At 49.0% G+C, this 11,288-nt stretch overlaps 1 protein-coding gene across 1 annotated transcript in view; it reads right to left on the reverse strand.

The window, feature by feature from the left end:
• GRIK4 (glutamate ionotropic receptor kainate type subunit 4) overlaps window positions 1-10,932 on the reverse strand; it is a 116,270-nt gene extending 105,338 nt beyond the window's left edge. Inside the window, exon 1 of the mRNA XM_021375948.1 lies at window positions 10,914-10,932. The gene's annotated coding sequence lies outside the window, so the exon portion shown is untranslated. The remainder of the gene's footprint in view (window positions 1-10,913) is intronic.

Raw genomic sequence — 11,288 nt, forward strand, 5'->3', positions numbered from 1 at the left:
AAAAAAAAAAAAAAAAAGAAAAGAAAAAAAGAAAAGAAAAATGTAGTGATTAAAAATAAATAAATAGACAAATCTGGGCCTTGCGCCATGAAAAATGTGAAGTTGTCCTTGACTCCAGAAGCAAATGAGGCATGAAATGTTTCAAAATGTGATATTGAATATAAGGATGTATTTAATATTTTACAAGACTGGAAGTCTTGTAACAAAGGAGTCAGATAATAAATCAAGCTGAGAAGGGGCAGTTCTCCCCTCCTCTCCCCTCTCCTTACCTCTCCCTGTGCTCAGAGCTAGGTCTGAGTGGCTGAATCATTTCCTGGAGAAAAGAAAGCCGAACATTGCTCACAAGAAAACTGGAGGTGCTTTATTTGTCCATCAAGAGCAATACATTCTCATTAATCATCTATTCTGCTTGAAAGTCACTGTTAATTTCTGAAGACGTCTATTCTCCACTGCTGTTCCTCCAGAAAGGGCATGAAGGCTTCAGGCAGGGCTCTACATAAAGGAGAACTCCGCAATCAATTAATTTAACTAATTGGCTTAATTGCTTATCTGGGTCACCAGTTATCAATTCATCCCTAGTTATCTGCCGAGGAACAGTCGTCCATTGACTCTCCCATCCTGATTTTGCACCCACGACTTTTCCTCCTCCACTGGCTGCCAAATGTCAAAGCTGGAGAACGGCAGCAGCAACAGCCCGAGGGCTGGGGGAATCCACCCCATGGGCTCAGCAGACGGGATTGTGTCCAAGAGATGGAGCACACCTTTCACTTGGCATTGCCCAGACACACACGTGCCTTTCATCCCTGCTTCTAACATCGACTAAAACAGAGAAGGTGCAGTGATTTATGGCCCTTACGTCTACAGCCCAACTCCCCCGGGATCACCCCAAAGGAGCACCTCCCAAACTCTATTTCTAACCTGCCTTCCTATGGCAACCAGCCCCCTGAGCAGCTGCGGCCGCCCACAGCCCCAGGAACCCATCCACCACCTGCAGCCCCACCTGGCAGGGCCGGCTCCCTCCAATATTCCGGTTCCGCAAAAATATCTATCAATAGGCAGCCCTCCCAGCATCCTTGCAGGCAGGCAGGATGCCATGCAAGCTCCCTTCTTAATAGAGAATTTACACACAATAGCTTTTCTAGAGCTTTTTTGATGGCCGGGGCATTCAGTCAAAGCTTATTTAGTTATCAAAGAATCCAACCACGAGAAAGAAATCCAAGGGAAACCAGACTTCATTACTTGCAGCGCTGATGATTCTACCTCAAAGACCGCGAGGGAAAAGAAAAAACATCAGTGCTTCAAGTGATGGAGCTCCCAACACACACCTTGAGATTTATTGCCCTGAGTAATTGAAACGCCGCTTTGCTGAATTGCAAAGCAACACCTGCTCAAGGCTTAGGGAAGCTCGGCGGGGACGGGAGAGCCTTGTTCCACCTCCAGACCAACAAAACCCCACGTGCAGCAGCACGGGGATACCCTGCCCCTCACCCCGCTGGGAATATACGGCATCGCTTCAGGCTGGAGAAAACGCTTTTGTTCCAAACTCGGTATTTATATCCTTAATAAAAAGATGAAGCCACATTTCAAAACAAAATTACTCCTTAATGGAAAACAATCAAAGCATGTTATTTATAAAATGTGAACTCAGTGCATTTCCTCTCTTCGAGAATTCTAACTTTAACCTTTCTATTTTCTGAGCAATTTTTTTTTTTTTTTGCTTAGAAATTCAGTCAGAATTTCCGGCAGGGAGTAGCTCTGTTCACCAGACATGGAGCAGCACTCAGAGCCCTCATTGGGAAAACCCAGCCAGACCCAGCGTGGCTCATGTCACTCCCTCCCCCCCAGCAGAACTGACAATTTGGCCATTCCATCCTCTCCCCTTCCTTCCTTCCTATCTCCACGAAACATTTCCATCCAACATTCTTTGCCTCAGCAACTCTAAGTCAAACATACAAAACAGCGCCTTCCTTCATTTCTCTAAGAAGTAATTAGAAGTGAGAAGAGGAGCGGAGAACGTAGACGTTACCCTTCCTAAAGGAAAGCAGATTTCTAATTAGCAAAGGAAGCAGCTTCTGTGGGATTCTTCCTCCAAACAGCTGTTGCTGAGGGACCGTCTGTCTTTTTTCTTCTCTTACCCTTTTGCAGTAAAAAGTTCATTTATTTTGATGTATACTATTGCTGCGGCATCCAATTAAAGCAGACACAAGACGAGCGTCAAGGGACACCGCAGTGGAAGAAAGATGACTCGGTGGGTCCTAAAGCACTGCGGGCAGCCACGGGAAGGCACAAAGTGACACAGGGACTTGCACTCACTCTACTCCAGTGATGGCAGCTGATCGCACCCAGCCCAGCGCTGGGACAGACCCAGAGGGGTTCAGTTGTTGACACGTTTTTTTTTTTATTTGCCTATTACTGAGAAAATGCCTATACTGGAAGATTAACCACGCGCAGTTATAGTAACCATAAAAATCTGCATACAACGAGATTTAAAAAAAAAAAAACAAAAAAAAACCAAGGACGCAACATGCTGTTTTCTGAGGATGCTGTGCAAAGGCACTCAGGTGAAAAAGATTCTCAAACACCAAATATAGAAAGTTAACATTTTGCTAGCTAGCTTTTTTCAGACTTCAGCCTGAAAGCTGCAGGCACGTGCACCACGCGACAGCATCAGACGCCTTCCATGCCAAGCAGAACCGAAGCAAACCCCTCTGCCCTGGTACAAGTTCCTTTCCTGATAGAATCACAGATGGGTTGCGTTGGGGGAGACCTCAAAGATCATTGAGTTCCAATCCCCTGCCATGGGCTGGTTGCCACCCACTAGATCAGGTTGCCCATGGTCCCATCCATGGCCTTGAGCATCTCCAGGAATGGGGCACCCTCACTTCCAGGACATGACAAAGTTGACTGCATCCACGTTGTGATGTTACTTTGCACACGCACAAAAACTTGTCATGTCACAAAAGATATTTCCATTAAAGAACCTTTTTCTTATCAGTTGCATTTGTTTTCCCTCTTATCATTGTAACTTGGGAACATTTGAAGAGTTCTTTTGAAGGGGAGCTCTGTGGGGCTGTAAATCACCCCCTGCAGAAGGGAATCTCAAGCAAAACCCAAACCAAGACTCCTCTACATGAGTATTTATGTCCAAGGATAATATCGGCACAAAAGCTAATGGAGCTAGGCAAGTTTTGAACTAATTACAACTGGTGTTTCCATCCATGAGAACAGCCAGGATCTAGAACAGCCTCCCCAAAAACTATCAAGGTGAAAAACCAACAGCAGCTTTGAGATGGCTCGTGCTAAGTTCTACCAAGACAGGTACCTGTGATTGCAGGGCTATGCATCTCCTTCTGGGCTCACATCCAATATTCCTTCAACACATCACATAGGGAGAGCAGAGCAGCGCGTACATACGTGCCACGTGCAGTACTTTCTGCCAACCCTCCACTCCTTGGGGCTGGAGGCAGCTGTGGCATGCAGCCATACCACGCACCGACACCGCACAAACAAACACACCTACAGAGCTCTCTGTGAGCCGCTTCCTCCCAGCCCGCAGCCTCCATCTCCAGGCAGGAACCATCGGCACCGTTCCTGGCCTCAGGCAGTTCACACCAAGACCTAAAGAGCAAACAACCCAGCGGCATTGGCAGTCAGGGTCAATAGAGAGACGCAGCGATAAATTTTCCAATTGCTGAAATGGTTTTTGATCAAAGGGATGGCTCAGAAACCACTGGCGCGTTGCTGGGAGAAAGAAGGGCAGCAGGCATTTCACTAGTCGTCATTCGCTTGCATCACACCCCTGCCAGAGCAGGCACCTCGCTCCCTATCTGCTCAACCCAGCTCTTGTTGGTTGGTGTGCTTACATCAGCTCTCCTTTGCACTTCAGCCCATATTACACCACTATAGCAATCCAGTGCTATAAACCAACCCATTATGAACATCAGCCTGATTACGGAGATTGCTGCATATAATAAGCGTGCATAACGTATATGCAGGAAGCCAAAGACACCTCTATATTTTTGGTTTTGTAAAGACAAATAGCCTCAATTGTTTAATCAATAAAAGTGCCTCTCCAACTCCTACTGTTATTACAAAGCAATTTCAGACAGAGTGAAAAAGAACCATTGCATCTATATTCCTGTCAAAGCAGACAGTGCTGACGGGACGGTGAGCCATCCACCTGGACACGTCCTGTGCTGCTCCCAGAGCTCTCTGCAGCCCCTTCTATCAGTAGACAAGCTGAATCACCGCTGCGTCCCAGTCTCTCCCTAGTACCTGGCTTCCCATTGGCCTGAACGGGGATTCTTCCAGGGAAGGACTCTCCTCCCTCAGAGCTTCTTGTCTTTGAGCTTCTTGCTTGGAACTGTAAAGTTGTGAAATAACCCAAGTTGGAAGAGACCCATAAGGACCACTGCATGCAACCCCCAGCTCCACGCAGCACCTCTCAAAACCCAAACCCTACATCTGAGAGTGGTATCCCAACGCTCCGTGAGCTCCAGCAGCTTGGGGCTGTGTCCAATACCGTGTTCCCACCGGGGACTGCTGCAGCAGAAAGAGAAGAAAACCCAAGAGACAGGAAGATGCCATGTATTCCCACACCACCGCAGACTCTCTTCCACATCCCTTGCAACAAAGACATTTTTTCCCCTTTTCTTTCTCCCTTTCCTCTCCCAGAGGCTGTAAATTAACCGCCAGCTCCCCGGTATTTTGCACGCCGCTCTCTTTCTGGCTCTTCTCCAAATCTCCAGGGTGCCGTTCTTTTTCCTCCTCCTCCTCGCTGCTCCCTTTCCTTCCCCTCTACAGTTCACCGCCCTCTCTCTGGAGGTTTCTCCATCTCCACAGCTCCTGGTTGATGCGCTCACATGGCCAACATCCCCCAGCGAGGCTGATCTCACCCATGCCTCCATCGGTCGCTGTCTCCTTGCCCGTAAGTCCTGCTCTCTGGGAATGGATTATGCTTGCCCTTTCTTCTACAGGTGACAAATTCCCAGAGGAAATGAGGAGAAAGAGGGAAATACATCACTGATCCCAAAGATGCCCCATCCATCCCCGTCCGAGCACGGCTGCCCTTCAGCCCTGCCCAAGCTGAAGAGAACTATTCATCCTACTTTTTACCAGGGAGTGAATAAAAAAATGCAACCTCCTGCCTCAAAAAGGGAGGAGAGGATAAAACGGAGCTTCTGAAGACTTCTCTCTCTGAAAAAATTAATCCTGGCAGCACAGAGACAGACACGAGAAAGGAACAGCTCTCTGCAGAGCACCTATGGAAAAGGAAGCCAGGCCAGGAAGGACAATTGCTTTAAGCTAGTAATGCCCCATATGAACTTCAGTGCCCCATATGTACTCGTGTTTTCTTCTATTGCATGGCTGTAACATCCCCACAAACACTCCGTGAGCCACAGTAAAAGTCACATCACAACAAACCAGCAGAAAGGCCGCTCCATAAAACACATTTTCAATAAAATAAAATAAAAATAAGAGAGGAAAAAAAAACAATAAAGCCAACGTTTTCAGAGAGAAGCCTCGACGCCTCTTTGCCCATCACTTTCATAGTCACAAGAGACTTGCCTGTTCTTTGCTTGGGGAACAGATTTCTTCAGCTTTTAGCAGCTCTTTGGAAAACACATCTTCCCATGAGTCCCCATCCGCAGGCACAGGGAGGGCAGGACCTCGTTCTGTGCACCAGCATCCCAACCTGTGCATGTCACCCTCACCAGCACAGCAAGGATGGGGCACGTTCCTGATTCTTCCAATGGTGCAAAGCCATCGCAGTGGGATACCTTGAAGGCATCACCCCCTGGGCTTTGGGGCCGCAAGGTCCTTGAGCCAAAGGGAATGCTCCAGCCTCCCTCACCCCTCCTGATGGCTTTGCCTGCAGCATCCATCCATGCATTTCTTCTGTTTGTCACAGAGGAAACCTTTCATGTTAGAGGGATTTTTTGGCCGGAACTCACTATGCCAGGCAGGGTTTGGTCTCCAGATGCATCGGAGCATCGCTCTCCTGCACTGAGAGTTATCCTCACAACTTCTTAAGATGCCAACAATGAAGAATCCCATTGTTCTCCTAATTAATTCGGCAATCTCAGTGAAATAATACAAGCTGCAATTGTAATTCCAAGCTCACCCCTCGACCACTGGAATCAACTAATTAAATAACAATCAGCGCTACTACTTGCATTTAGAAGATGGACTATTCCTTTTTATTGCCGCAATTAGGGAATGCACTCAATAATCAGAATGAAATACAAATTTACCCAGGAGCCCACTAAATTATGACCATTCATACTTTGTTTTCTTTTCATCCGAGCACAGGGATAGCAATTTCTCCTGTTCCCTGCTTCTTCAAATAGAAAAGGCAGAGATGTGTGGAGGTGACCAGCTGCAGACGGCCCTGCTGTGCTGCACCATCTTCCCTTCCTCCCAGATAGGATAACCTCTGGGTTTTTCATCAAGGTCCCTCATAATCGCCTTGAGCTGCAGCCTTTATTGGATAAACCAGCGTGGGGCTGCACACAACCACATGGAGATTTCAGCTAAATAGGGAATCGATGTGGTGTTACTGGTGGGATCGGGACGTGCTGCCCTGCTGGCTCAGATTTTGGGAAAGACAACACGAGGAGGTGACTGGCAGACAGGAGCATCCATCCCGTGGGTGTCACCTCCCTCCATGTCCCTGTGCCCTCAGCAGCAAACTGAAAATTCTGGTCCTCTGCAGACTGATACCTCTGAGGGACGACTGGACCACAGCACGTCATTCCACGCAAACGCTAGGTATTACAGACAGAACAAAATCAGTATGTAGAAAAATAATTGGGGAATAGTTGTCCATTTTAACGAGGGGTACATTGACACAACTGCCACACTTTCAGGCTTTTCCTTCTCCTGCACTATCACCAATGGCTCTGAGGTGCTGCATGCTTGTACCAATGCCAACCAGTGCCTCCCGTTTCTTTCAGCCTTGCTCCAGCAGAGCTCAACACTAAGGTACTACACCCTCTCTAGTGCTGCACTGGACACTAAGCTGGAGAGGTGTGGGTCCCCCGTGTGGAACGCAGCATCGTGTTGGCCACTAATCTCTGGCAGAGGACACTGAGCCATTGACCACCACACTCTGGGTACAGTCTTTTAACCAGTTCCTTGTCTACCCACCCATCAAATATATATCTTTTCCAGTTTGGAGAGAAGGATGTTACGGGGGACTGAGTCAAAGGCCTCACTGAAGTCCAGATAGACAAAATCAGTGGTCCTTCCCTTGTCCACTGACACAGTTGTACCATCATAAATAACAGCATCTGAGCAATGGGATGGAGCAGACAGCATCCCCACTGGCACATCAATGACACTGATCAAAGGGGCCCAGATTTCTCCATTAAGAGCACATCATTTTCTCTGTCTCTCCGTTTAACTGCCAATCTTGCAAACTCAAACCAGCACTGAAGACTTACACTGGGTCCTTTCCTTTTGAGCCATCGTGATTCATAAAGATCTCACGCAGCAAATGCAGCCCACAAAGCCACAGGGTCCCGGGGATCCTGGCTCTGGTTTTGGGGAAAGAGAAGCAGAATGGCCTGGCCCTCGGGCTGAGGCCACATTGGCATTTCCACTGTGCAGTGGTGGCACACAGCTCTGGGACTAATCCTTCAGGTCCATGGGAGCTGGAAGGGATGGGATGAGCACCTTCAAGGCAATCGCTCCAATAAGGGAAGAGACACCCACTGCAGAGCCACGGAGATAGCTGGCACGGACAGCAGCAGGAGGAGGAGGTGTGAAAATTAAATTGGGTAAAAGGCAGGTGTTCGGGGAGGAGTGGGGGCTGTGGAAGGAGAGGTAAAGCAACAATCACATAGAACAATACTTTTATTGTGCTGCTGTCATGGCACTTCCCAACATTTGCAAAACGCTCCTGTCTGCTTCAAGGAGAAGAAATAGAAGGAGCTTTGAACTGCATAATCACTCCATCAAGGGGAGAGTCAAGGGAAAGTCATGTCTCCACTGGGTCCAACCAGAGCTCCTTGCTCCTCCAAAGCCCAACTCAACAGCCACACTGCTCTGCCACACCACGACACGTGACCAAAGGGTTGGAAAGCATCTCTGAGAGCACAAAACCTTGTAAAAGCCCATCTCCACCATGATCATGCCACATTTTATGGAGCCACTGGGTCATCCCCAGACTGCTCGCAGAGATGGGACGCAGGGGTGAGCCACCACACTGTGCAGCAGAGCTGCTGCCCAACCACTCCCCAGGTACAAGGTTTCAGATAAAGCAGCATCCGTGCTTCACAAATCACGAGCTGTGATTACACAGGATGGTGGCCAACACACATTACAGCTAGAGCTGGGGAGAATTTCTCAGATAGTTTTTGTCAAAAGAATGGCCTCCTTCCAAAAATTGGTAATTTTTGCAATCCAGCCCCCTCACCAAGAAGATTCCAATTTTTTTCCCACCAGCCCCTCAAGTCACATTCTCACTTTCTGTCTCCTTTACTAGAGGTTACTGGAGAAAAAAAAAAAAAAAAGCTCAAGAAAAAAAAGAGCAGAAAGGAAAAGAAGTCGTGAGAAGGAGGAGCACGACTTCTGCTTGTTGCCTCCAAAACAGTGACTACACCCACCCGTGTACCTTGGCCACTCTGGAGCTCCCTCCAGATCTCCTGGGTTTGCTCTGGGCCACACAGAGCTGGGGACAATGGGACAACAGAGGCAATGGGCTGTGCCCTCAGGAGCTGAGTGCCACCAGCAGCTCTCCTGCCCCCCACACACACACTGCAATTGCTGTCGTGACTTGCTGTGGTTATTCCCATTCCTTTCTATCTTTTCACTATGGGCTGAATGCGCAGCAAGCAGCAAAACCTCAGGGAAGAGCCCAGCGCTGTGAAGGAGGAAGCCCCCATGGATGCTCACATCCTGTCCCACCTCACAGCTCTGAGCCTCAGCAGGTTTGAAAGAGCGCCTATTAATTACTCAACCGTAATGAACTGGATGAGGTTTATCTTACGAATCAGTGACCTGACCATTTTGGCAGTGCCACAAAAATCTACGGGACGCCCAACCCCTATTGTTGCCCTTCAAATGAACGGGCACCTCTTTGCATCCACCTGTTTGCATCAGCTCTAACAGCAAAGCCACCCCAAAATGACTGGAGGCTGTTCCCATACGAGGAGCATGAGGAGTTAATTAATTGCAGACAATCCATCCACAACTCCGCTTGCTGTACGCTGGCTTTGCTGCTACCAAGGCTGGAAAGGACTGGGAGATGCTGCTTCCTCAGCCCATTGCCCACATGGAACCCAGTGGCCCTACTGAGAGTGCTTTGCTGGAGCTCAGTTTCAGGAAGCCAAGAGATCACCATCCAAGTTTATAAATGGCTCCAGAAGACGAGTGAGTCCTAGGCCTGCTCCCCACCAAATCAGGATTTGGAAGAACTCGCACGGAAAAACAGATTAACTTGTCCCGAAGGAGATTTATGCCCAGCCTTTGCCGTGTCCAGTATCAGAAATATTTCCATCCTTTCAAAATAAAAAAAGAAGAAAATCTTGACTGCATAACCCTTGCTCCTCGCAGTCCTCATTCTCTCGCCATCCCCGCGAGCGCCCAATCTGGATGACTTTGAGCTCAAGGATATCTTGCAGCATGCAGGTCTGCAGGCAGACGCGGTGCTACGTGGGGGCGGGCAGGCTCGCTGCTGGCACAGAGACCACGGGTGGACTCCTCATCTTTCCTTAGTTTAAAAAAAAAAAAAAAAAAATTGGGGAAAAAAAGAAAAAAAAAAAAGACTTTTCCCGGTGCCACTTTTTAAAAATCATTCTCAGATCAATTAATCAAAACAATCCACTTTCGGCAGCGAATTACAAACTTCCTTTCAAGGGGGGATCAGCGGGACATCTCCCCAAGGAGCGGAGAAAGGAAAGCAGCGGCACAAACCCCAGGAAAGGTGCTTCTGCCATCAGCGTATTGAAAGCTCTAATCACAATCCCATAAACGAGTTACCTTGATTAGCCAAGCCCGATTGGGGCACAGTTGTTCTTGTTTCCCTGACAGTGTTTGATCTGTTAAGTGCTTTCCATTCCCCCCCCCCAGGCAGTGGTTCAGAAGGGTCATTACCATTCAGCAGACACACACGTGCCTGTCGTGTTTCGCTCTATTAGAGCTTGCCACAGTCACACAAAGCCGGTTTTTAGCAGTCGCTCTCCCCATCCCCAACCGCTTCTGCAGTTGTGTAACTTGTCCCAGCCCCTGCATGTTAATTAAAGGGAAGGAAGAGCCTGTGCTAAGAAGGGAGGTGGCAGAGCCGTGGAATGGTTGGGTTGGAAGGGATCTCAGAGATCACCCAGCTCCAACCCCTCGCCATGGCTGGATGCCCACGCTCAATCAGGCACTAGCTCAGGTCGCCCACAGCCCCATCCAACCTGACCTCGAGCAGCTCCAGGGACAGAGATGTGTTCCTTGGGCCCACCATCAAAACCGTTTTGATGGTGTTACCATAACTCCCTGCCACAAGGAGGGCACACATTCACACGGCCACAGCCCAAACCATGCGTCCCTGCTGCGTCCCCTGGTGCCGAAGGACAGCATCCCTCCTGGATGGACAGACTGACACCGCTGCAGCCACCACCAGCACCTTGCTCCGGTTTAGGACAGACAAATCATGCTGGGGAGGGCTGGTGCTGCAGCAGCTGCATTTATTTCAGCCCCATCACACACGTGGCAGGGAACATCCCCTTTACAAAGGACACACATGCGAGCAGGGAGGTGCACGGCAATCCCTCCCTTTCTGTCCCTCCTCGCGGCCGCCACAGCACACCTGAACCAGATGCAGCTGTTAACATTATTAATTTTTTAAGAAGTCTCATTAATTTCGCCGCTTCCCCGAACGCCCGCCCCGGCGCGCAGCCCTTCTGCTGACACGAGGCCTTTACCAAAACGCGCCTTCTTGCTGCTGTCGACGTTTACAAATTCTGCCGTCCCCATCTGTCCAGTTAATTACTTTGTGCAGTAGCCTGTTAGCTCCTTAAAATAATGAAAAAAGACCCAATTATCATTCTGGGCAGCTCCTTCCATCCCAGAGAAGAGCACATCCCCAGCGCCGTAATGTCTTTGTTACCGCTTTAAGCTGACGACAGGGAGAGACTTCCTTTATTCCAGTGGGACGAGGGCACAATTCCCAGCTCCCTCCTCGGTGACATCTCCCTGCTCTCCCCTCTGGGATATCCCCCACCCATCCCCACACGCCCTCTCCCCACCACGAGGCACACGGATGGGTGTCGGCACCATTCATTGGGATGAAGGCAGGA

This window comes from Numida meleagris, chromosome 23 (genome assembly GCF_002078875.1).
Source record: "Numida meleagris isolate 19003 breed g44 Domestic line chromosome 23, NumMel1.0, whole genome shotgun sequence".
NCBI lineage: Eukaryota > Metazoa > Chordata > Aves > Galliformes > Numididae > Numida > Numida meleagris.